Source organism: Anomalospiza imberbis, chromosome 6 (assembly GCF_031753505.1).
Source record: "Anomalospiza imberbis isolate Cuckoo-Finch-1a 21T00152 chromosome 6, ASM3175350v1, whole genome shotgun sequence".
NCBI classification, from domain to species: domain Eukaryota; kingdom Metazoa; phylum Chordata; class Aves; order Passeriformes; family Viduidae; genus Anomalospiza; species Anomalospiza imberbis.
Genome location: NC_089686.1, coordinates 49737672 through 49763320, shown reverse-complemented (window position 1 = coordinate 49763320; position 25649 = coordinate 49737672). Strand labels below are relative to the sequence as shown.

The following is a 25649-nucleotide window of genomic DNA, read 5'->3' as shown; positions in this document are numbered from 1 at the left end:
TATCATATGCCAAAGTGTTTCGGTGGCAGCGGGGATCTTCTGTGTAGGAGAATGGAATGAGCGAATTTTGAAAAATAAATTTTACAATGAAATCATAATAGAGCAGGGAAACAAAGGAATTGGTTGTTAGTTGCAGTTGTATTCTCTACATGCCATTTTAATAAATTTTGGGATATGACAGTTGGTGGTTTACTGTTAGCTCACTCAAAACAAATGAGTGTAAAAATAAAAGACTAAGATAGTTTACAATCCCTGCCTTTAGCAACCTGAAACAGCAAGGACAAAATGGAATAGCAGAAATGGAGTTATTCTTGTCCTCTGGACTTTGACATCCAAGCATCTGGGGGACAGTGTAGAGGGAGACTGAAAAGTCCTTCCTCAGCTGAAGAGATCGTGGGGTGGGAGAGTGCTAGAACAGCAGCAGGAGGATGCCCTGAGGAGCTCCCACGCCGGGGCTGGGATGCAGCACCTGACACAGGGCACAGGGGCACTGGCAGGGGCCCAGAGGGAAGGGATGGACACTGCAGGGCTGACAATCCTGCCATGTTTATGAGCTGTAAGCTCCGGGAAATGTTCCACATAGCCCTCATAGTTCTCTGCCTTCAGACTTCAACGCACAAGCGCACGTACACTCACACCATCCCTTCTTAAATTTCTTTTGAGGTTCCCATGTACTGCTATTTTCCCCCCAGGAGCTGCTTCTCCCCACAGGCTCTGTGCTGCACTATGCTCTGCTCTGCCATCCATGGAAGCCGAGTTACATGCACTGGGCACAATTTTGTCACTGCTTTGGGGAGACGGTAGACTGAGATGTACAATATTGGCCAAGTGGTCTCACTGAAGTTATCGCTGATCTAAAAGATAACATAAGGAGTTCATAACTTATTCCCTGCTCTCACAGAAAGCATCATATCCAGGTCCAATGGGTCACTTACCACCTCCTCTGAGGCCTATAACTGTACTTGTAATAAGATTAATAAAAAGAGATCTCAGATAGCACTGAATAAATAGTCAGCTTGGGTAAGAAAAAAAAAAAAAAACGAAAAATCAATTCCAGAAGGTAACTTCTTTTTGACTCTGAAGAGACAGAACATAGATCTGTGAATTGATCTAACAACAAAACGTTCCTTGTGAATCTGGATTTATATACACATGTAGATATATATACATGTGTGGATTTATATACACGTGTGTAGATATATAAATCTATGTGTCTATGTGTACATATCTTTCTTCATCCATACATTTATTAGATATTGGATTCAAGCCTTAACTGTGCAAAGAGAATGTGATCCATCCTTGTGCCTTTTTATCCCTGTGCCCTGTTGTCCAGATGTAAGCTGTGAAACACATCCAAGTTCCTTAGAACGGGCAGTGTCGAGCCAGACAGTTCAGGCTGAGCTGTTCCAGTTATCACTCCATTCAAAATGAACAACAAATTCAAATAACAGAGGCTGTGTTTGATTCTGGATCTTTCTGGGTTTTCTTTCTCTAGTTCCCACCCCCATAGTCTCACCTCTCTCCTACCCTTCCCTACTTACCATAATGTTATGATGCCCTTTGCTATAATAATGAATGGAATTCCCAGAGTATTATTTTAGGGGCTTAACCGATTCTCAGTGGTTTTCATGTGTTTAGCATTTATACAAAGAGGCTTTTTCATATGTTCTTTCAGCAAATATACAAATAGGCTTGGAGTCAGTATTCATTTTAATAGTTTCACCAAACAGTCACATTTCTTTTCAGAGATTTTTTTTCCTCATTGCATTTTGCATCACTGTGTATGCAGCTGTACTATACATGCAACTACAAACCTGGACCTAGCATCAGTAAGCAGAATATCTCCATCCTTAAAGTAATCTTTTTATACAAAGATTTATACCTGCACAATGCTCATTGCACAAAACTCTAAATGTATATAAGAGCAAGACTGTTGGAACCTCTCTTCCTTGTGTTATTTATTTCCAAGTAATCTCAGCTGAGAGCTTTCTGATGCTGTCATGATGGCCAATTTTATATTGGACATTTTTCCCAATACAGATGTGCAGCTATTTGCCTTTTCTTTACCTCTCTGTAAATGCCACATGGACAGAAATCATTGAGTCACCAGATCATACATTTATTTTTCTGATATATTATGCTATTTGATGTCATGTTGACATGTAATAGAGGTTGGTTTTGCTTTTTTTTTGGTCTTTGTTTTGTTTCTTGGTTTCAATAAAAAGAGAATTTAAAAAAGGCTGTAGAGTGATGACTTAAGGCACTGACAGACATGAACATAGTATGCATCTCTTTTATGATGTACTGCTGAGTAAATGGATATATTTCTAGCTTTAGGTAGCATATAGGAGACCTCTGAATTTTTACTGTATAGTGAAGTATTTGTACAAGCCTAGCCTATAACCTCAAAAGAACTTCTTTCACTCACAAGAAGTACATACAGAACGTGTTTTCAATAAGGGCTTAACCCATGATTTAAGAGTCAATAAAGAAAGATTTTCCATAAAGAAATGGGAAAGCAACAATAGAAATAAAATACAACATACCAAAGATTAAATATGTTCCATCAGCACAACAGTGTCTTTGTACAGTAAAGAGCAGAAGGGGATGATTAATAGTAAAATGGTATATATGTCAAAAGAAAAATAAATGCAATTTAGACAAAGTACACACTTATTAACAGAGAACATCATTTACTGTTATTCAGATGGGAGGAAGGCAAGGATGAAACTAGCACAGAATCTATTTCACAACGTGAAGTCACATTCATCTTGGTTCGGGCTTCCCCCCCTCTACAGCTGCAAAATAAAAATACTGGTGAAATCCTTGCTGATATAAAATTAATGCCTAAGTACCCAGCGACTTCAGCAGAATCGGGATTTCACTCAAGATATTTTAAGGTGCAGCTTTACTAGGCAGACCTCATGGATCACCAGTGGGAAGGGGTGCACAGTTCCCCCTAGTTCCCACTGCTCTAACAGCCTTGGCACCAGACCTTTCTAAAGGGGACCCAAGGCTGTGGAGTGCTTCCCACTCATCCTCCTCCTGAATGGTTAATAACAGGGTCAAGAGATGCCTGGGACTCTCCCAGATGCCTTTACCAGGCACTGGGTTTTGGGGCATGGGGAGGAAAGGAGGGATGGAGGCACTTTAAAACAAGCCCAGAGACCAGGTTAGGCTTAAACCAGTGAAAGACAGATTAAGGTGCCTGATGAACCAAGTGCCTGCCCAGCACCTACCAGAAAGTTGTCACCTGAGACCAACTGAAAGGTTGAACAGGAATTATTCGAGCATGGTAATATACTATGAGAAGATTTTGGGAATGCCTCCTCTAGATTTGCCAGAAACTTTATGAAAATGACCAGATGCAAACTTGGTATTTCAAACGTTCCAAGTTTTGAGCTGGAAAGACAGAAATATGCTATCAGCTCAAAACACTCTCTGCAGAACCACAGGGCCCCCTGAAGGTGCCCCAGCAGTGTGCCAGTCCAGCCTGTTTGTGGAACACACCTTCCACAATGAAATGCAATTACAATTAAATATATAAAAAATGGGAAAGCACAAAACAGAAAGAAAATTACCATTTCATTCTGCATGCAAGAAACACTCTATATCATATCTCCATAAACCCTGCCCACAGTGCTCTAATATTTCCAAATAAAGCAACACAAAAGAAATATGTTCTTCCAAGGCAGGGAAGAGAGGTAAATTTTAAATGAAGAAGAAAGTTTGGAGAAGTTGCAAATAAAAAGATAACAAAATTTAAAACAAATTTTTGCTCCATATTAATTCTAGAAATTTCTACCACTCCTACTTTGCATATATAGTTACACAAAAAATGGGAAAGAGCAACAGAAAGAAAAGGGTTATAACTCTCCCAATAATTATCTGGAAAAAAGCCTTACTCTCCTGATATATGGTCTCAGTAGAAACCAGACATGGAATTAAAGCCTGTATTTCTTAATATGTGTGCGTTTAGGGCACGAGACAGAAACATGGTCAAAGTGGTAGATCTGAAATATACTTCTCAAAACACCCATTCTCAAAGCTCCTTTTAAATTACCTCCCTCAAAATCATAAGATGTCCCAAAAATATTTTGATTATGGTCTAATCTATTCTGTGTGACCCTTGCAGAAATTATTCTTTGCAACTCTGGCAAGTTCCTTTCTTTACTACTTTTGTGAAATGAATGACTCCTTCGATTTGCAAGGAAGTTCTCAGGATCTCTGCATTATAGGACTATTATTATCAGAACTCATTGAGCTCTTGCTGTGTTCACAGATTTAAATCTGAAAGCCAGAAATTATAAACATATACCTCATTCAAGATAGAACACGCAAGCACATATTATACAAATTATTTCTGTAGTGTACATTATAGCTATAAAAAGAATGACATCAGAAAACTTTATTAGCATCAGACAAAAGCCTCAAATCCTAAATCAGCCTACACAATTTCTCTTTTTCTAAACTGCCTTTGATTTTTTTGCTCAATTGCTATACAAGTTGGTGCTTGGTGCTCTTGAAGTCACACAGAAATTTACCCATCATGTTATCCTGATATAACATTCTATGTGGCAGGTCAATGGAACACCACAGACACCACCTATGTGTTGCCCAAATCGCTTGCCATCCTACAATTTTAATCCCAGTCATCGATTGTCTTCAAGATCTTATGTTTTTTGAAAACAGGTATTTCTGCACCTTTTAACTAAACTTGAAGGCTGCCCGCGCTGCAGGACATGAATGGAAACATTTAAACAGAAATGCTCCGATGTATTCCCAGCAAGAAAAAAAAAATCACCAGAAAGATAATAGAACTCAAAACTTAACTGAGCATTCTCACTTTCTAAGATTTTAGGTGTAAAATAACACTGTATCAACAAGGCCAAGAAATTCTCTCTATGAATGAAAGAATTAGAAGACATGAACAGGTCAAGGAAACACACAAGAATGAAAGGTTTAAAAGGAGAGAGCATCCTTGTAATTACATTATGAACAAAGTCAATAAAGAAATAACTCCCTATCTGCTCTTCAAAATCCCAGAGTAGTATATAAATTATTTGCAATATTATTATCACTTTAGCAACACTACAATACACATTTTATTACCAATCCATTCCCTGTAATTCTAAGAATTATGAAGTAAATTGTGATTCCTACATAAGTGTGCATCTAAATTACACACAATAGTCTCACTAAAGAGTATCCAGGCTTTTAGGAAAGTTCCAAGGAGGTGATTTGATTTTAATCCTGTCATACTTTTAAGCAAATGTAGATTGACTTAAAGTAAACATTGCAGGAGGCAGCTCATGCTCTAGGCTTCACCCAGCAATCAGCAAGGCATCTGACACTCTACAGAAAACCTGCAAAATCCAGCAAATAAATCTTGTAACACCCATTCAGTATACTACGAAGCACACAGTGGGGAGCTGACACATAATTAACTGACTGTAATTTTCATAAACTGTAACATACTAAGAGCTTTATGACATACATGTGGTGAAATATATTTTTATCTATTATAAATGTCCATGTTTTCAAAGCATATTAATAAAGATGCTTTGAATAAATCATTGGGCCGTGTTTGTTTTTAAGTTAGTAGCATCAAAAATAATAAAGTGTTACATAAGAAGACATGGGAAATATCTCCATCTCATGACTTCATTCTAACAAAATCACAATCTTTTCAGGATGCAGTAGTTGTGTGTAAAATGACAAAGGATCTGACTTGAGCAACAAAAATCTCGGAACAGGCAATTGTCGCAAAGTGGTGCTTCCCTTGAGTGTGGGGTTTTAAATTACATTATATTTTATACAAACTAGCTTAAACCCTGCTCTTTTAATGAAAGTAAATCCAAGGAAGCTCTGATGCCATCCAGAGGGAAAGAATTGAAGATGATATGACACGGACATCAACTCTCAGCCAAAGCATCTTCCCTTTTGCCTTGGTGAAGATTTATACAACTTTAGAGAGACAAACCTCACCTGTCTCTCTCAGGAACAGCAGAAAGCACTCCTATAAGTGACAGATCACTGGCTTTTGAAGCCTTACATTGTTCTGCCACTCACAGGAATATCTTGAGGTCCCAAAGGTTCATAGAAGAAAATGGCACTTTGCCAACTCTCATTACTGCCTGCCAACCTGTAGATAATCTTCTTGTACTGTACTTCATCTGATACTTTCACATTTACAACCCTTTACAATAGTCAGCAGTTTCTATTTAAATAGAAGTAGACAAGATTAAAAAAATAAACCTGAAGTAGAAAATACAGGCTAGATGTGAAAATTGAGAGCATTTGCCTCACTATTGTCCATTATTCTTTAATGTATCATTCTCTTTCTGCATGTAGGCCAAAAAAATAAATCCAATGTAAACACAAAAGGCAAATACCTTTTGAAGGCCAAGCAAATATTTGAAAAGCAAAAAAGAGATTCTGCTTTTATCTCCAGATCACCCTACAATTTAATGGTTACTGGAGGGGGGGTTGTTTTTTCCTTTCTTTCTTATTTTTCTTTTTCTCTTTAGTTCAGGGAATGCAGCAGGGGCAGGTCCACACCTCAGAGCTCACAGAATGGTTATCAATCTATAAACCAGAATAATAGGATAACAAAGGTTGGGCAACTATGCCATGTTTGTAACAGAGTAGAAAGAAAAATTGGCACTATCCAAAGCTATAAGGCAACCAACCAATGTATTAAAAATCTTGATCCAGTGTTATTTCTAAATTATGAAAATTACATGCCTGACCTTGTAATCTGATGTCTAAGTTATAAGCAAAGTGCAGGTGCCTGTGTGAAGCTTAATGGTCTTTATGAGGTTTCATGAAATTAAATTAATACCACTCCATGGACTTGAGAGAGAGGCTTGGATCTTCAGCTATGACAATGGTATTAAATAGAACTAAAGAGATAAAAAAGGAAAGATTATCTGCAAACTAAAATGTTAAAGCCAGCAAGACATTACCAGTGAGTCCACAATCACCTGGCAGGAAGAGTAAATGACTGACAGTTCTCAAAAATATTTTTAGGTGGGAATAAATCAGTTGAAACCAAAATGGAACAAAGCTCCCTCGTTTTAGGCCCCTTATTACTAGTCCATGATTCTGAGGTCATCATTGAACACAAATGTACACTAGCTCAATATTGATACTCTCAGGCCAATAGCAAACCTCTACCAATCATACACAAATCCCACAAAATGATTTTGATCATTTATATGATTATATGATATGTATGAATTTATATGAATTATATGATATGTATCATATAATGAGAACCAGTGCTTTCTGGAACTGTGTGTAAAAAAAAATCCCTAAATTATCTTATCAAAAAAATAAAGCCATCAGTTGTAATGTTATTAACAATAACATTTAACAATTAACAATTAACAATATTGGTGCAACTTTTGGGGTTAATCCCTTATCCACTGACTTCAAAGGTGAAAGAAAATATTTCATATGGGTTCAGGCTGTAAAGTACCTTATAATCTTTTATGGGACAGAAAAGTGATAAACACTTCTTATAATTAAAGAAGTCTGATCAGCAAAGCAGGATGAATACTAGAAAACAGAATTAATACTTGCTTAATCTTGTAAGAAACAAAGCTATTAAAAAACCCTATTTTCTATCAAACACAAAAAAATCTAATTAAGCATCTGAAAGCTATTTTGATTAGGTTAATTTTCAGCTTTCACAATATAATATCATATTAGAAGATGATGGTATTCTACAGAAGATGGCAACAGAAACAATGAGAAAAGGAATTATGTTCCAGACAACTACATCTATTAGGAGACACAAGCCCTTCATGGACTGCTACAGATATTGCCAGAAAGGTATTTTTTAAAGATTTTTCTCCTGAAATCTTTCCAAGAAAAAAAGATTACAAAGGATATTTTTTTTTAATTGGCAAAAATATCAATAGTATCTCCATAATCCCTAAACACAACTGTAATAATATCTTAGTTAATAATTAAACAAGCACAGTGTCTAATTCTCTATTTGGTTAATAATAGGAATCCTGCAAGTGCAAGGTGGAACACAGGAATGGCCATGGGCCCATTGCTGTGCTAGAACTGACCCACGCATGACACAAATAAAACTGCTGCCAATGGCCTGGAAGAATCATCAGCACTCTCATGTATTCCTGATATTGTCAAGTACTTCTCCATAATTTTTGCTGATAGTGTATTAGTTCTCTAAATTATAGATTGTCATCTCTGAAAGTAGAATTATACGGAAGACAGACTATTTTTAAGGAAATGCGAAGCTTTGTGCCAAATATCAGTATGAAAATCACATAGGGTATTACTGTGCCCACGTACATACATGATCATTAGATGTATATATATGCTCACCTATGTATCTGCATATATAGAATGCATATAAATAATGGCTGAAATGGACTTGTATCCATGTGTGTATGTATTTGTGTGCATGCTTATGTACACAGATACATAAATATGGAGGTAAAAGTTCTCTACCCTGCATATAATTATATGTTGTTTAGACTGACACACCTATACATAATATGGATGGAATTCACTATGCTAATTGTTTGTAGTGAGAACTACAGTAATTGATATAGTGCTTGCTCACAAATTTTCTAAAGCAGGCATTTCTTCCCACTCTGGTTCTAAAAACAATATTACAGGTTCACAAAGCAATATTTTTTTTTAACAACAAATATTTTTTCTTTCAATTGCTGCTGTATGTTTCAGTCTCTCTAGATTTGGTTGGTGTCAGTCAACCCATTTTTTTCTAGTTCTAATAATTTTTGAAGAGGTATTTTACCATACTGGCACATTTTTTATACTTAAATGGTTGCTTCATTTCTGGAGCTAAGGAAGTAAAATCAGAACATCACCCCTGATGAATTAAAATTTCTACATCTTATATGATCATCTAAGACTTATGACCTAAGGCATGTTGATTATACCCTTAAAGGATAATAAATTGTATGATACGGAAAAAAAATTATAAAAAGGCTCAATAATTTATTTGCTGGCACTGAGCTTTCTTTCTAATTTATTCCCTGAAAACTTTAGTTTTAGGAAAACAGGAAAGCGACATTTCTCATACAATGCAGAAATTATTAGTGATACTAGCAGATGAAGTAGTCACTTCTATTCATTCCTTTCTTTGCTTGCAAAGAAAACAAGACAGCTAAAAGCAGATAGCAGAAGACAGAGGACCCAGTAACTCTGGATTCCATGTCACAGCTGTAGGGTGCAGAAGAGAATAACCCTAATGAAGTCCATATACTATCTTTAGAACTATATCAGTACAGTTCAAAACTGACTCTGATCCTCCCTGAAACACAAAGCTGCTGTTACTGATTATTGTTTTAGTTGACTTCGACATCAATTCCAAAACGTAGCTCTTTCTTTCCAATAGGAAGTCCAGGCAAGTATGCACTGAATGCCTAGATCTGAACCCCGACAAGCCAGGGAGGCGTATTATTCTGCTGCTTATAACACAGCAGCTCCCTTCCTAATAGGCATTTAGAACAAAACAATGTTTTTCTCCTGTAGGGCTTTATTTGGCCTTTAGATTAAACAACGCTCTAGGTTAGTAATCAGGTTTACCAGACAGTTGTCATGGGGTCACCTGCAGCTACTTTATTTTCCCTCAGCACTGTGCTCTCTAAGGTGGTGGTAGTGTTAAACAGACCACAGCTGATGGGAAAAGTAGGATGAACCAACAGCATCCTAAAAATATTTTTTTGCAATGGAAAAGCAGTCTATTGAAAAATCACACACAAGAAAGATTCAGTATAAACACTAGTAAACCATATATATTACCTCAATAAATGCTAAAAGCCTACCCTGGTAAAGCAAGAATAAGGACATTTGATATTTAGCTCTCATTTTTCATGCAAAAAGTGGGATGTTTGCTTGTACATGTGGCTTTTCTAAAATCCAAGTTAATATTGAGGCAGAACAATCTTTAGGTTGAAACTAGACAAGCACAGTCCTGATGAAAACTTTGCTTTGGAAAAAAAAAAAAAAAAAAAAAGAGAGAGAATAAACAATTAGGATCTGGCTACTGCAATGCTCACTGAGGTTTAAACACATGTAAAATGTCAGGAAACTTGCACATGAGCATAAACTATTAGACAGCAGACAAACTGTGATGCATTTTTTACTTTATTCCTATTCAGAGGAAGAAAGGCCAAAAGGATGTGCAGCTGAAGTGCCCAGCTTTGGCCTTCTCCCAGCACCACAGAGTTTACTTGCTTGACCTACTGAAGCAGAAAGTGCCCTGAAAAATCTCCACTTTGTTCTGAACACCCCTGTTTGCCTCCAACACTGAACACTTGCACATTACAACCTCATCAGTAAGGTCTGTAAAAGACACCCATTTGTGGGAAAACAGTCTGCTTTCCTTTGGCTCTCACAAACTTGGGTGATTACAGTAGTAAATTTGCTGTGGGTTTTGTCTTCGTTGGTCATTTTTGTGCGTTTTTTACTTCCATTAAAACATTTGGCCTAAACACCACAGAATAATTAATAACTACAACAATACTGATTTGGACTACCTTTGAAAGAAATGCCAGCAGATTTTCCTCTGACATCTATAAAAATGCACCCAAAACCTGTGTAGTAAAGACAGGCAGGGGATTACATTTTACAGTTCTATGGATGTTATGTGCTATCATCCACAGAACACTGTTCAGAAGGTGAAAAATGACACGTGTTGGGTTGCTCCAGGATTTAGTAGCTGAAAATAATGTGTCTTTGAGAATACACTGCTGTATGAGTATGCCTTTTTAAAAAACTACTGGACTATGTTGGGTGTAATAAGGAACATATGTAACCCCTACTTCAGATGAGGAAAAAAAATGGAAAGAAAATGTTTTTCTTTAGTAGCATGTGATTCAATTAACTCTTTAAGCTCATCTCTTTTTTGCAGCTGTTTAAAATACAATTATTTTTCATAAGACAGCAAAAATGATAGCCGCAAAGGCAAAATGAAGTCTTATGATCTTTCTCCGTTATCAGACATGGATCAAGTGCTAATAAACACCTATATATCTAAACAGCTTTTTTGAAACACATGGAACATTACAGAGTTTGCAGAAAGCAAAATCCAGAAGACACTAGGCCTGTTTTATTCTGATGTTTAGATTAGGTATGCTCAATTTGTTTTTTCAGCCCTAGCATTTTACAATTTATTTTTTTCTAGAAGAAGAGTTCTAATGATTCTATATTCTCTAATATCTTGTAGAGATAGACATCTGTATGCAAAGCCATGAAAATGCCCTGAATTTGTCCTTTTTCTATGACACAACTTTTACATTATTTTATACCTGACCACTCTATGCTGCTGATGCTCCATAAGGACTCTGTAAAAGCTGGAGCTGTTCTTTAACTCTTTTGGTAACATTACAGCCTGAAGCAAGGCTAAGCACCACCTGCATCATATTTATCTACTTGTTTATGAAAGAGTTTCCCCCTCATTGTGTGGATAACTGACCTTAGCCATAGCTAATAAGACGAGCTTCCTTGAACTATGCAGCTTTACACTGAATCTTATAAAATACCTCAGTGTTGTCCATATAGCTTCACTGAGCTCCTAATGACCTGAAACACATTCTCTCTCCAGTACTGTCACCACAGACAAGGTGTGGTCCAAGAAACAAAAATAACCTGGCCCAAACTTTGCTTTGGCCATCTGTTTGTGTAGACTAGTTTCTTCCTGGCTACTAACAGGTTTTTATAAAGTAGAGAATCAAGCAACATATAGATATTTATGCTCCACCCTCCGCACCATCTCATCTTACTGCACCAACCACGTAGTGACAGGAATGGTTTGCTTGCTGCAGGCTAACTGATTCTGCAGCCTTCCCTGAGTGCAGCTGTGTTTCCAGATGTGTGTCTAGTTAGTCAGAGACCTCTGGAGCTTCATCTCGACATTAAGCCTTTAAACAGGTAGGGATCTAAAGAGTCTGCGTTAAAGAAAATACAATTTTACTTAACATGAACACCCTGCTCAGTCAAACTAGTTCCACTAAATCAGATGATCTTATCAACCTATTCCAGACACGTCTAACTTTTTTGGTTGGAGGTTTTTTTTTCTCCTTTTTTTTTTTTTTCCTGTAATACACAACTGAGAACAGGAACTGGCACAAAAGCAGTGGTGCCAGCTAAACTGCCTTGTAGGGGGACATTTTTCCCAGGTTACATTATTGTGTGGTTGAAACTAGTCACTGGAATGGACACAAAAACCCCAGAGTTTTTGCTTGTTATCTTTTGGTTCTATCTTTTGCTTAAGAATATTACTTTTATCCCAGTTGATATAAATAATAATAATTAAATAACAGCTAACTTAGACTGGTTTATAGCTGAGGGGGATCAAGTCTGTTTCTGTTCATTTGCAGGTAGTGTTTGATGATTTAGGATTCTGTCAATAAGCTAATGCTCACAATTAATTTTAAAATGAACCAGTTGAACCAGTACAGTGCTAGAGCTCAAGTGTCAACTACATATATATATGAAATACAATAAATCCTGAAGTACTACTTCAAAATCCAACCAATTTGTCTAATTTGTGGGTTATTACACACATAAGTAATATAATCACCTTAATCATTCCAAATAAGCATACAGAGAGTTTCATTTTGTGCTTTACTTTTTCACCAGCAGCTCTATACTAGTTGTTCCTGATGATGTTCCAAGCAGAGCATTCCTAAGAGTCACTCGTGCAGGAAAACAGTTGAGCTAAACTGAAGTTGCCAGCTCTTTTCTAATTTTAAGTTTAGCTCTCCCATTCTGAAGGAAGCACTCCTCTCCAATACTAGTTAAAAGAGCTTATCTAATTTAACTTTCATTTTTTCCTTAAACATCTGGGAAATTTCATTTCTCTAATCAATTTCTCACTTTCCTCCACTAATTACAATCTTGTTTTTTCTACATATATCATTTCCTGTTTGATAATTTTTTCATCATTGGGTTTCTTGCTCTTTATATATTTCCTAGATGCTGGTGATCAAACTCAGAAAACGCAGCTTATTTACGTTGTCCCCGTTCTCCTCAAAATACTCAGCTAAAATGTGCCTCCAGAAGTTATTTGCCTCTATGTATATCTGAATATTTACCATGGCTCCCAAAATGCCACCATTTCTTGCCCTGATAGCTCTATCATCAGCAAATTCTAGGACTTTAGTTTACTCTAACGTGGTGAGACGCCCTTCAGAGAACTTGCCTACCAGCTGTCCCTGTGCTCGAGGAGGCCAAAGTCACAGGCAGTGCAATGACGCTGTCAGACAAACGCCACTTCTCCCTTTCACTTTCCCCGCTGCCTCTTCTTCCTTTCTCTTTCTCCTTTGCCCAAGGCCATATTTTATTCCCATTACCAAAATTAAAAGGTTTCTTCCTTTCTCTATGGCTCATGAAAAGTTACCCCGTAGAACTACACTGCTACAGGGGCTCAGCCTTTAAATTTGGAATACTTTCAGGTTTTATCCTTCTTGTTTTCCTTCTTGTCTCACCACAATCCCTTTCATACAGCTTTCAGGCTATTTCATACATAACATGCTAAAATCTGGACTCTTTTTCACCAAGACAGATACTGTAGCCACATCGTGTACATACTGAATTTCATTCCACAAGCAAATCAGGATTCTTTTAAGTGCTACTAACTGAAGTAACAGCACACAACTAGGAAAAGTTATCAAATGCTGAACACAGACTTTCTAGTTTCCACAGTAATAGACTATCATCTAAACACTTTTACACAACTCCTATAATAAGCTAAAAAGTGAAGACTACATTGAAAAACATAAATGTTTATCATACCTATTTATTAGTATTAGGGGCACAAATTTGAAAGTTTTCCCAAGATAGGGCTTTGAGCTTTTTAAAAAAATTACCAAAATTATAAGATTGTATTCAACTAACCTAAGGGTTTCATTTGCATTTCTCTGTATAAACACAGTGGTATGTTTACCAAACATCCATTTTCTTCTAACCCCAGATCATAGATTTTTGAAACCCCACCAAAGAAAAACAAAAACTTTTTAACAAACAGAAATGTGTTTACAGTATCAAAACAAACTTGAATAAATAATTCCTACAGTGTGAAAACTGAAATCTAATAACTCTGAATGAAAGAGATCTGCAACATAAAAGTTCCTGTAAACCCCCACAATATGCCCAAGCACAACTAAAAACAGACTTGCATAATATATTAGCTTGCAATTGCAAAGGACTCCTCAGGTTTTGTAATCAGTTCTCACCCTTAACCGCAAACCAGGAAAGAATTGTAATGATATTTCACAGCTACATACGTTGCATAGCTCAGAAATATGGCTTAGAAACGTATCTTCTTACCAAAGTTAACCACAAGTTTAATTTCTTTCATTCATTTGAGGAAACTGAGGATCAAAATATGCTGTTTTACATGCTGATACTTTAAGTAAAATAACAAAGATTCTTTTAAAAACTAAACTCTCTTATTATGAAAAACAGAAAGAAAAGATTTTGTTCCTTTGAGAAGATGATTAGCTTACCTGGTTTTGCCATTCCACACCGACAGCCCGAACAATATTATCAGCTCTTCAGGTACTAATTCTTGCTAACTGGAAGGATATTTTCTCTCTTGCTGGATTAATAATCAACTTTCCTGATAGTTCATTTGTAATTCTCTGCTGGTTAACCCTTTGCAGGGCTCTCATTCTGAATGAAGTAGCCTACACTCTACAGCTCATTGTAATACAAAAAAAAACCAAAACATAAGCTAGCAAGTAAATGAGAACTAAATAGCAAGCTAAAGAGAAAAATTAAGACTAGATTATCTTAAAAAACTAAAAGCTTATAAACACTTAAAACAAGACTTCCTTTCTCTGAAAGACTCTAATTACTTAACCTGGTTGCCAGTAAAACAATGCATCAACAACCTGGGAGCTGTAAAGTCCAATGGCTCATATGATTGCATGCTCCCAGGAAGCCACAGCCTAACCTCTCATCTTCAGCCAGCCAGCAAGTATGACACATGCCTGCCTAATTCTGAAAATAACATCTTTTATTAGTGAATAGTGTGCTGAGAAATTGCCACAGTTATCAGTTTGTGCAAGGCCACCCATCTGTGTTGTCAGAAAGCAAGAGCAAGAGTGGCCAGGAGTAAAAATGAGATAAGAGAGGCCCAGAATAGCTAAAAAGGGGAGTTCAAATGAGGTCAGAACAGTTTAAGATGGGATACCTAAAAATGATATATCATTTTTATTTTCAAGTGTAATAGTAGTAAATTGCATATGTGTTATCAGTTTCATAAAAATTCAATACAGCACTAGCAGCTCAGTTGTGAAATGAGTAAAAATATTATAAAACAAACCTGGTAAAAGAGTTCAGGGATCTCATATAACAATGTGGAACATTCTGGAAATGGTCACCTAAAAAAATTAGTCCTTAGAACATATGTGATAGACCATGGGACATGCCTTGATTGTGGACAGAGGTAAGAGGAAAAGTAAAATAAACTTGTTGCATGAATGACTAAAGCATAATGCTACAAAAATAGGGAAATAATAAGAAAGGGGGCAAAAATGTCCTTCTGAGAAACAGTAAATTGGAGGTTTGGATGGTCTTGGAAAAATATAAGAGGTGACAGCTCTATTCACTAACAGAAATGCTTTTCTCATGAACTCTGCTATAGCTGTTTTATTAAATAATATGGCAGTAGTTCTGTTTTTCCCTTAAAACAAAGACACAGAGTCTCCTAAAGCTTCTGCATAGAGACTTTAAAGATGAGACTTTATCTATTTCCTTTTGCATAAGAGTAGTCCTATAGCTAATCTGTTTTTACACAACTAAAGGTCTCTGCTCTCTGTTCAGCAGTACCTAAGACAGTTTGCTGTAAACTTTCAGCAATATGTGCTGTAGAATTTATGACAAAATGCTATAAAGTTTTGAAGCAAATTTATTTCATATTTATAGCTAATTTTATTTGGTGTTTGAAGGAAAACCTTTTAGGAACGCCAATAATGTGAGAAAGTTACAACAACTAAATTTATTGTTAAGTATCACATCAGGGGTACTCCTGGGGACTCCTCTTCATGGGAAGAAAGTTTAAACAACATTTTCCAACACATTGGATTGCTTCCCAGAGATGTGATGCCCTACAGAGGCAGTGCTGAACAAAGCAGGCTGGAATAGTAAGTCAGTAAACAACCCTCTTCAGAGGATGGCCACAAATAAGTGCAACTTTGTTTAATACAGGCGAATTATAGTTATCTTTTGTTCTGTAGTAGGTGCATTATCTTTCTCTCCTGTTCCACCTGACTAAACTGGTAGTATCTTTTCTATCACCTGACTGAGTAGTTGGCTGGAAATAATGGGACCAAACAATCCACTATTGTTACAAGAGACAATGACCTTTCATGTCCTTGGAGCTCGCCATGACCTTTCATCTTTCCTATCCTCCAATGGTCTCCTCTAACAACTAAAGCTGCACCCTGTTAGGCTGAATTCCAGATTGTCATAAAAAGACCCTTCCTTTCGAAACAAAACCAATTTTTACACCAAGGTGGTGGAGAAACACAGGTCCATTGTTCCCGCACAGATGGAAGTTAGAGTTACTAAGGCAACAGCTCTAATCCCTCTTTTTACCACCTTTTTCACATCATTGGCCTATCAAGTGTGCTACCTTTTAACTCATAAGCTCAAAAGCTGGTAGTCTAACTGACTGCCCTAATTAGCCACGATTTTCACAGTACAGACAACATGATGAGCTAATCGAAATTTGCAAAATAATGACGTACCTCCAGCAAATATTCCTCCTCCTGAGGCCCAGTCTTAGAATAACAATAATGAGACCATTATTAGAGGAGGGCATTAAAATGCTGCACTGCTGCTAAACAGAGAACTTAATTGTTCTGGTCTTGTCCATTGAATCAACAACCTATTGTTGTGGACTTGAAAAATAAAGGACTGGAGAATGGGTGCCATAATGATTGGTCTGTGCTGCCATACCAGCACTCTGTAGAATTGTTTTCCTTTTGAAACTCTTGATGGACTAGTAGTTTTGTTTAAAAGTAATATAAAAGCCAATTGTCTGGATAAAAAGTCCTATTTATTGAAATCTTTAGAAGCAGTTGCATGGATTTGTTCATGACCCCCAAGATAAAAACATAGGGACCATAATAATGCTATTTGTGGCGACCACTGCTTGTAGTGACACTGCTTGTAGATAACGCTGTCCTGTCTGGCTGCAGCAAAAGGAAGGAAGGCATTTCCTTTGCAGACAGAAATCATGGCAGAAGGTCAAATAGTGGACAGACCCAATTCATCAAAAATGAGGTTTTATTAAAAAAAAAAAAAAGCCTAATAAGTTTGGTCATTTACAATTCAGGATTTAAGACAAACTGATAAAAGCTATATCTAATCAGTCACAACATGGGACTTTTTTTGTTAATTAGTTTTTAGATATTACAAATTTCAGACCTTATTTTTTTTTGTTCACCTCTATAAAATTATACCCTAAATTTTGTCCTCAGGAAACTGAATAATAAACACCTTGAGATGCAGTCACTGAACTGATGCAAATTGTAGCTTACTGTTAGCTTTGGAGTCTTTATTTAAATCTAGGATGGGAAGAAGAGACATCTAAAACCTCTGACATGTCTTTTAATCTTGTGGGATTTTTAATTTTTTAGAAATTAGAAACTACAGCTTTCAACAAATGTTTAAAACAAACATGGTTTTGAGAACAAATACTCTTCCAAATCAAAAAATCATAGTTTTATTACATAAAATCATTGTTAATTAACACTGTCCTGGATTCATCTCTTAGCTTTCATTGCAATAGGACAGTTTAAAACATATGCAACAATGGATTTACACTTTGGAATGCAAGCTAAAATCACATCTTACTGTATTTTTATAGTTATGCCTCTTAATGCATCTTTCTACACACAAATTGCTCAAAAATAAGCTATGACTCTAGATTAATATAAACAATGAAAAGCTAACATTTGGGCTTGCAAGAATTTCCATTGGTAATTTGCTATTGATTTCAATGGGAAAAAGTTTAGGGTTTAATTTTTCTCCTTTCTATCAACATATTTTAAAATCAAATTGAGAAAAATGACTGTGAAAAGGGAAAAAAAATAGGAGAGGAAAACTTAAAGGCTAACCCAAAAGACATTTTCAGCAGTCCTAGGAACTGTTCATAAAATTAAAAAAAAATTCTTACATGCATTTGCCGAACACCTTTTCTTTAAACTCCTTTTGTAAATTGAAAAATGCCTAATATAAAGTAGTATTAAATTGTAAATAAGACCTCTTGCTTCATTCAATCCATGCTTTGCTTCATTTATCTTCATCTTGTTAGGCTAAATTAATTAACAATCTCTGTGTTGCACACTTTCTCTTTTCATTACATCAAATAATGGCCTGGATATGGGAGAAAACCCTCACCCCAGGGATCTTGAAACACTACCTTGAGGAAGAGTCTCTTACATATGCATTGCTTTAGCATTATTAACTAGTTGGATGTTATGACATTTATTAAGTAGATCCTTCAATCCTTCACTGCTGTAAAATAATTGTTCTGATTTTGTGAGAAACAAAAATGTTGGTTTTGTTTTTTTTTTTTAAATCAGGGGCTTGCAGTAGATGATATTTACTATTTGTGAGCCACAAGTACTAATAAGAAAGAAAATACCTAAATAGCTTCAATCAATGTTTTATTTAATATAAAAAACCTGCAACTTGAATACAATTTCTGGCCAACCATGCATACAGTTCCCAAACATATTAATGTGTCAAATTTCTCAAACCAAGTTGCCATATCATCTGTTTGTGAATGTTCTGTATATAATTAATTGAGTGTCTGAGACAGTTTCATGGGTAAATCTGGTTATTTAGATATTGCAATGGGGTGCAATGTGCTAAATTATTAGGCAAGTTTTCTTCCTTTAACCTACATTATGGCATCCAGAGCAAAAGGACAAAACAGTAAAGCCTCTTTTAATCTCACCCTGATCAAACAACCCTCTTTCTCCAATCACAGCTTTGTGCATGATATCTTTCTGCTAGTGTTTCTTATTTAATTAAAACAGACACTGACAGAAGGACATGGATTAGGACTGTAATGATGCATTTACTTAGATTAATCGGAGGCTCCTTTTGGAGTAATGGCTTAAACAAAGAACAAAAGGAAATTGTTATGAAACAGCCTTTTATCCCAGGCAAAGGTCAAATTATGAGGTTTTTAATTTGGCAACCTCTGTTATATTGGACCTTTCTACTGGAACATGAGAAGTGCTTCTCGCCCCTTCGCCCCAAGCCAAGCCAGTTATTATAATATAGCCATTAAAGCTGCAAATTAAAATGTCTGATTTTAAACCAGGTTGCTTAGCTTTCAAAACCCTCTAATTAGCATGTTGTGCATTGTTGTGAGGGAAAGAAACCTAAAATGCTAATGACCTGCTGCCAGGTGACCACGCTGCTGTGCAAAATAATACAGACTCATTCAAGTAGTAGTAATACCAACAACACCCAGCTCTTATGAATTACCCAGCTCCAGGTCTGTTCTGCACCACATGTGCTTAAAGAAACAAGAGTGCATGCAGCCAAAGATCAGAGTTCAGCAGTCAGCACAAGGGATTGTTGTATGTTAACTGGGAAGAAGTCTGTGCCCATTCAGACACATTTGAAATCACCATGGGCCAGGTGATAGCAGGGCTAGGCACAGAATGGAATAATCTTCCCCTTTTGGGCAGAAGCTGCAGATACACTTCTGTATATCTCAAAGCAGACAGCCCCCAATTGCTGTAATAAATTTTGCTTTTGTTCTTTGTTCACAAAAGGGCAGCAATACACAAAAGCGTGCCAAATACAGGTATATTTTTGCCCTTTCCCAATTTATCATTCATTGCAACAAGTTCATTGAACACACAAAATTAGGTTAGATGATGATATTTTCTTAAAATATGCTACAGGAGGAAGTCTGGTAATGTGTCTTCAAAGACTCAAATCAAATAGAAAACATTTCCTTAAACCTCATGGTACTTGAGGCTCTAGGTTTTTGAATATTGGATTTTTAGCAAACTTACTTCACACAAAATTTCAAAAGAAAAGAACCATCACATTCCAGTGACAAAACAAAGATTTAAGCATCTTCCTTTTCTCTGAACTGCAGAAATATTCATTAGTCTTCTGTGCCACCAAAACTGTACACAGACCCAGTCCTCCTCCTGCCATGAAGTCCACATCTCTGGCAAGCCACAATGTTACCCAGCACCCAGAGGAACACAACCTGACACCAACAAAGAAGCAAAGCTTCGCCTCCAGTGCCAACACCGGGTCCAAACAGCAGCAGCAGAGGCAGCTGCTCAGCACCACAAATAAGACCATCCTGAAAAGGCCAGAATCATTAGCAGTCAAGATTAACCCCACTTGACCTGCTTTTTACCAACAGTTGAGGGAAAAACTACTTTCCCTGTAACTTGACATCTTCGCCACAAAGATCGCAGCCCAAGCGCTTCCAGACATACCAGCACAGCGTTGACAGCGTTCCTCAGAGGTCACACTTAGTAGGAAGTTGGCTAAGATGTTGAACAGCTATGCTGGCCTTGGTGTCTGCTCATTCCCAGAAATCTCCTGCCTTTCTCAAGTTATCCCTAAATGACCATTAAGGGACAAAATTGACTGCAAAGTCTCTTTTCAGTAATTTTGAATACTTTGTTGCATTATATTTTACTTACAAGTTCATCAGCCTGGAGGGAAGTTACTGTGTGAATTCAAATCCCAGTGTCCACAAAACTGCTACTCAATGAAAAACAGAATCCAGTTCCTCTCCAGATAAATTACCAGGTTAAGCAAATTAAACCATATTCATGGTCCTTTATGTATTATCATCTCAAACACATGTGTCAACACACTGTATTGCTTGTCTTTTTACACAGATTCTGCCACATTTTTGCCACTATACTCCTTTACCATGTAGTCCCAATCCTGAAAAACCAAAACAACTTGCCTTGGAAAATATTAACATAATTACATGGCCTACATAAAAAAGGTAACTACACTTATTTGCAAAGATAGAAAATCCAATTTACTTAACACTCAAATATATGAGTTGCTTAAAAAGTGGCAAACAAAATGTTAATTAAATTATCTACATAGTCACATTCAATTCTCGCTAGAAATAGTCTGAACTCCACAGTAGTCTTCTACAACTTTGAGATATCGCTGTCATCAGCCATTACTACCATTTATTTATTTGTTTAAACTTTGGTTCAGCCAAGATAATCACATCTTAAGATACATGAACCTGTTTTCACAGACACATGCATCATCCACTAGTGTTCTTTGGCTGCTTCTTAGTTGTTATTTTTTCCTGAATAAAACCACCTCTGTGAGACAGAAAACACACTGCTAAGTTTATTTATGAAGAAAAAAAAAAGAGCTAGCACGTAATGAAAAACAGACTTTGTGCATAGTGATAGGTGGCTCTATCCTTTACGACTCACAGTCAGGAAATTCTCATTATTTTCCTTTGTAGAATTCAACCTAACAGTGTGTTTTAGAGGCATCTTGGTATGGCTACTGCACTGATATGCACAATGCAAGTACACTGTTTCCCAAAAGTACTATTTGTTCCTTAAAATATATTAAGTATGCCAACACTCTTTTAGTGAGCTAGTAATAAAATCTGCATTAGTATCCTATACAGAATATGAATTCATGCTTAAAGATCAGAGCTGCTTAGATAGCAAATTATCTGCATCATTTCCCATTTAGCAGCTAGAGAGCTGTCCAGGTACAGTCTGTGCCTCCATGAATGCAGTACTTCATGTCCTGTGTTTTTTGCTGAATATCCATGTGTTATGTAGAAAAGCATGTAAAAGAACAGCAGTAATCCAAGAATCCAGTGCAGAAGCCTGACAAGAGTCAGGTTGTCACAACAGCAGCTAGAGGCATATCACAGGAGAAATGATGCCTCAGGTTTTAGCTTTTATATTTTTCAGATTCTGCACTGCTTTAATGTGTATTTCTGAGCTTCATATTAGGGGATGGTAAGGTCTCTTCACAGAGTAGGTGGACAAAACAATTCCTTCTCTAGCTGGGGACCAAGGACAAATTATCTAAATTTCAGGCCCAAGAGCATAAACAATGGTGGACTGAGGAGAGAAAAACATGAAGGATGGGACTTCATGAGCTGAAGCTATAACTGGGCAATTAACTCCAATATGCAAATGAACCAGAACTTATGAAAGTGAGAGATCCCGTGACCGTTCATCCATTTTGTGACCATTTTGGGTTCATCCTGGGTGCAGCCCTGGCTGGGCTCTTGTGCTGCCCAGGGTGGATCCATTGAGGCCTTTTAATACCTACTTTATCCTTTAACTATGTCTAGCCTCTGTTCTAGGTCAGCCTTCTCAAGGCATTGGATACACTGGTAAAGCAGTCAATACTACACAGTCCTGTTGCTTTGGTGCAGAACAAGGCACTGATTATCCTTGGAGGACACATCACAAGTTCAGCTGGGTTCATTAAACTGTACCTCTGAGTAACTATAGTGCTCTGTCACACTGACCCTGGGAACTCTGGTGGCCAACACTAAGCAACAACAATCTGCTTCCTCATCACTTTCCAGCATCACTTTCATACAGCCAAGCAAAAGTCACAATATGCTCTGCACTAAAGGACAGCAGAATAAAATGTACCTCCAGGAAAAAAAAGTCACCGAGTCATTGAAATTTCGTGCATAATATGTAAGGAGATTTGACCCAAAGAGAGGAAGAAAAGGGAAGTGAGTTTCTGCTATGTTTCTTTACTCAAGTAGCCCCCTAGATTAATGTGTGGTTACATATATGTATGTGTATCTAGAGAATTTAACCTATACAATATGGAAATACATATACATCATGGAACCTATATAACAGTCATACAATGGAACAAAATTCTCTTGTCCAAATTAACAGCTTGCACAGAGCAACAATTTTCTCTATCTTCACATACCATGAAGGAAGAATGGTTCTTATCTCTAAGCACCAGCAACAGCTCTCTAGGTTTGCCCTGCTATGCACAAACTCTGTTTTTTTCCATTTGTCCTTCTCTACAGGTTCCCTGCATCCTGGTCTGCCTGGTCAGTCTGTACTGGCATCACTGTACGCACAGCTTTTTGTGTCTGTTAGCTGAGAGAAAGCAGAACTGTTTGCTCCTTGGGTTTCCAAAATTCTGCTTCTGTGCCATACAAACCAGCTCTCTTTCAGCCCTAACTACAGGACCAAGCAACTTAAATATCTGAATTTAAGACAGATTGCCACATTCACCACTAGAAATTATTTTTACTATTTAAATCTTTTGCAGCCTTAGATACCACACCTCACTCCAGAGCTCCATTCCTATCTGAGTTGCAATACAATGCACAAAACAGTGCTCAAACCCTTTACAAATTTCTTATTTGGTTTGATACCCTATGAATTGTGATCTTTTACCCTTGAATTACCATTGAACTTCTCACCCAATGTGTTAAAACTTTTTACAATTGGAGCCTTCATATTTTTATATTTGCTAATTTTTTAAGTCCTGAGGATATGCTAGGTAAATTATGGAAGAAAAAAAATCACACAGTCAACACCATCCTTCTGAATTTTTTCACTTGATTTCAATAAATAAGACTATTGTAGTCCAAACTGTCTTCTGAAAAAGAATACTGATCTATGCAATTCTTCAGTGGTTTTATAATGAGTGTCAGAAATTCATTTGATAAACTATTTCATATTGTATGTGTGTATACATATATATATATCTTTTAAGGGATTTCAGTTTGCTGTTGAAGCCAGCACAGCTTAGAGACAGAAACCACCATACATATACAATTACAGTGTCAGACTTACACCCACAAGATAACCATGTGGTGAACTTCCCTATCTCCTCATAGAATGATTCACTAGGCAACTTCTAGCATTTGGCCTATAATTTTCCCACTAGTCAAATTATCCCAATCAGTATTGTCTAGTGAAGGAAGCACACGAAAGTGCAAGGCCTAGTTTTGAATCAGTATCTGGCATGCTATTTCTCTCTTTGTGCCTGGGTTTACCTCAGTGCAAAACAAGCAAAACATTTTTATAAATCACCTTTCTCTACTGCTTTGAGATCTCCTGTGAAAAAGGAGTAATAAGAGAATCTAAACCTCTAAGCAGTATGAAACAGGAATTACTTCAAAATGAAACCAAATAAATTAACATAGAATTTTGGGGGTTTGCTTGGTTTTAATTGCATGGGTTGGACTCGATGATCTTAACGGTCTCTTCCAACCTAGCGATTCAGTGTGTGATTGTCTGTGTAATTTTCTTTCTCTAACGTTGGAGCTTTCAATACCTAATCAGCCAGTTATACCTCTACATTGTAATAAAACAAAGTGAATCAGAACAGACAAATTTATCCAGCCAGGACAGCGAGTGCACTATGTTTACATGATAGATCCTGTCCATATCTGTCTTAGGTTCAGACTGAAATCCTGCTCCAGCTGCATCAGCTCTCAGGCTGACAAATCTTTCTGAAGCTGTGCCACATAGTGTTTCAGGTCTGGAAGGTGCTGCAAACAGGCACTTTTACTAGACTTCTCAAAGTTCCAAATATCAAAGTTTCACACATTAAACACCCCTCAAAAGGTACACCTGTCACAGTTAAATGATATGCACCATCCAGTCTTTGAGCACTCAATTTTTCCTGCCCATATAATTATCAGTGTTTTAAATCTTTCCTTTCTAAAGAGTGGAAATTAAAATATAACCTATATATATATACCTATAAATCTATATATATATATATATAAAGAGAATACTGTAAACCACAGCACAGAGACTCATTTATAGCTCACTGTCAAAGAGCTTGGGGTAATAGATTTTGAAAAAGTGTCCATTTTGGTATATTTAATCTTTACAAACTGTCTATTGCAAGGCAGCTGGAAACTATCATGCTCATGGAAACTAAAGCAGTTCAGTAAGCAAAGTGATGCAAATAAGTAAAACCACCTACATTTTCTAATTACTGTAATCAATTTCACATTCCACCAACTTAACACGTCTATAAAAGTTTTGCTGGTAACCACAAAGAATGAACTGTACAACTACCTGGTTTCTTCAACATTTGCGAAAAATATGATTATCCCAGATGGGTTTTGAAATGATTATCCCAAATGGCTTTCTGTGATTTTTATATATATGTACACCTATGCATGTGTGTGCATACATATATATACCCACATGTATAGTTACATTTAAGCAAAATCATTAGGTTGTGTTTTCAGCCTTTTTTTCAAAGCTCACCACTTAGAGCAGATAGAAATACAAAGGCATTTCTCTGCTCTGCTACCTAAAAGAGGACCACAAGGTGCAGAACAGAGCAAGGGCTGCATGTGAACAGCCTCAGGGAACAGATGCCTCAGCAAAGGAGGAGGGAGCAGAAATAAGGAAAGAATGAGAATGGCAACAGCTTGGGTGAGCCCAGGAACTCCCTACAAAACTGCAGGAACTTCTGCCTAGCATCTGTATTTAATGGGAAATGCTGGCAAGCAGTTACTTCCAACAGACTTCTTCAAATTAGAAAAGGGATGTGAGAATTTAAAGAGTTAAATGCATAAATTTATAGCAAGGTTTAAGATACTCCCATATAGAGTGAATATCTTAAAT

General features: G+C 36.8%; 1 protein-coding gene across 19 annotated transcripts in view; it reads right to left on the bottom strand.

Annotated features, from left to right (window-relative positions):
- SOX6 (SRY-box transcription factor 6) overlaps window positions 1–25649 on the bottom strand; it is a 370313-nt gene that overhangs the window by 249501 nt on the left and 95163 nt on the right. For 3 of the 19 annotated variants that reach the window (XM_068194086.1, XM_068194091.1, XM_068194105.1), the window contains exon 1: window positions 1–14483. This exon is cut by the window's left edge and continues 3001 nt beyond it. The exons of 3 other annotated variants lie outside the window; for them this stretch is intronic. The gene's annotated coding sequence lies outside the window, so the exon portion shown is untranslated. Of the gene's footprint in view, window positions 14485–14516; window positions 15113–25649 lie in introns of those variants that run through there. 13 more of the 19 variants (XM_068194104.1, XM_068194088.1, XM_068194096.1 and 10 more) reach the window with 10 other exon arrangements.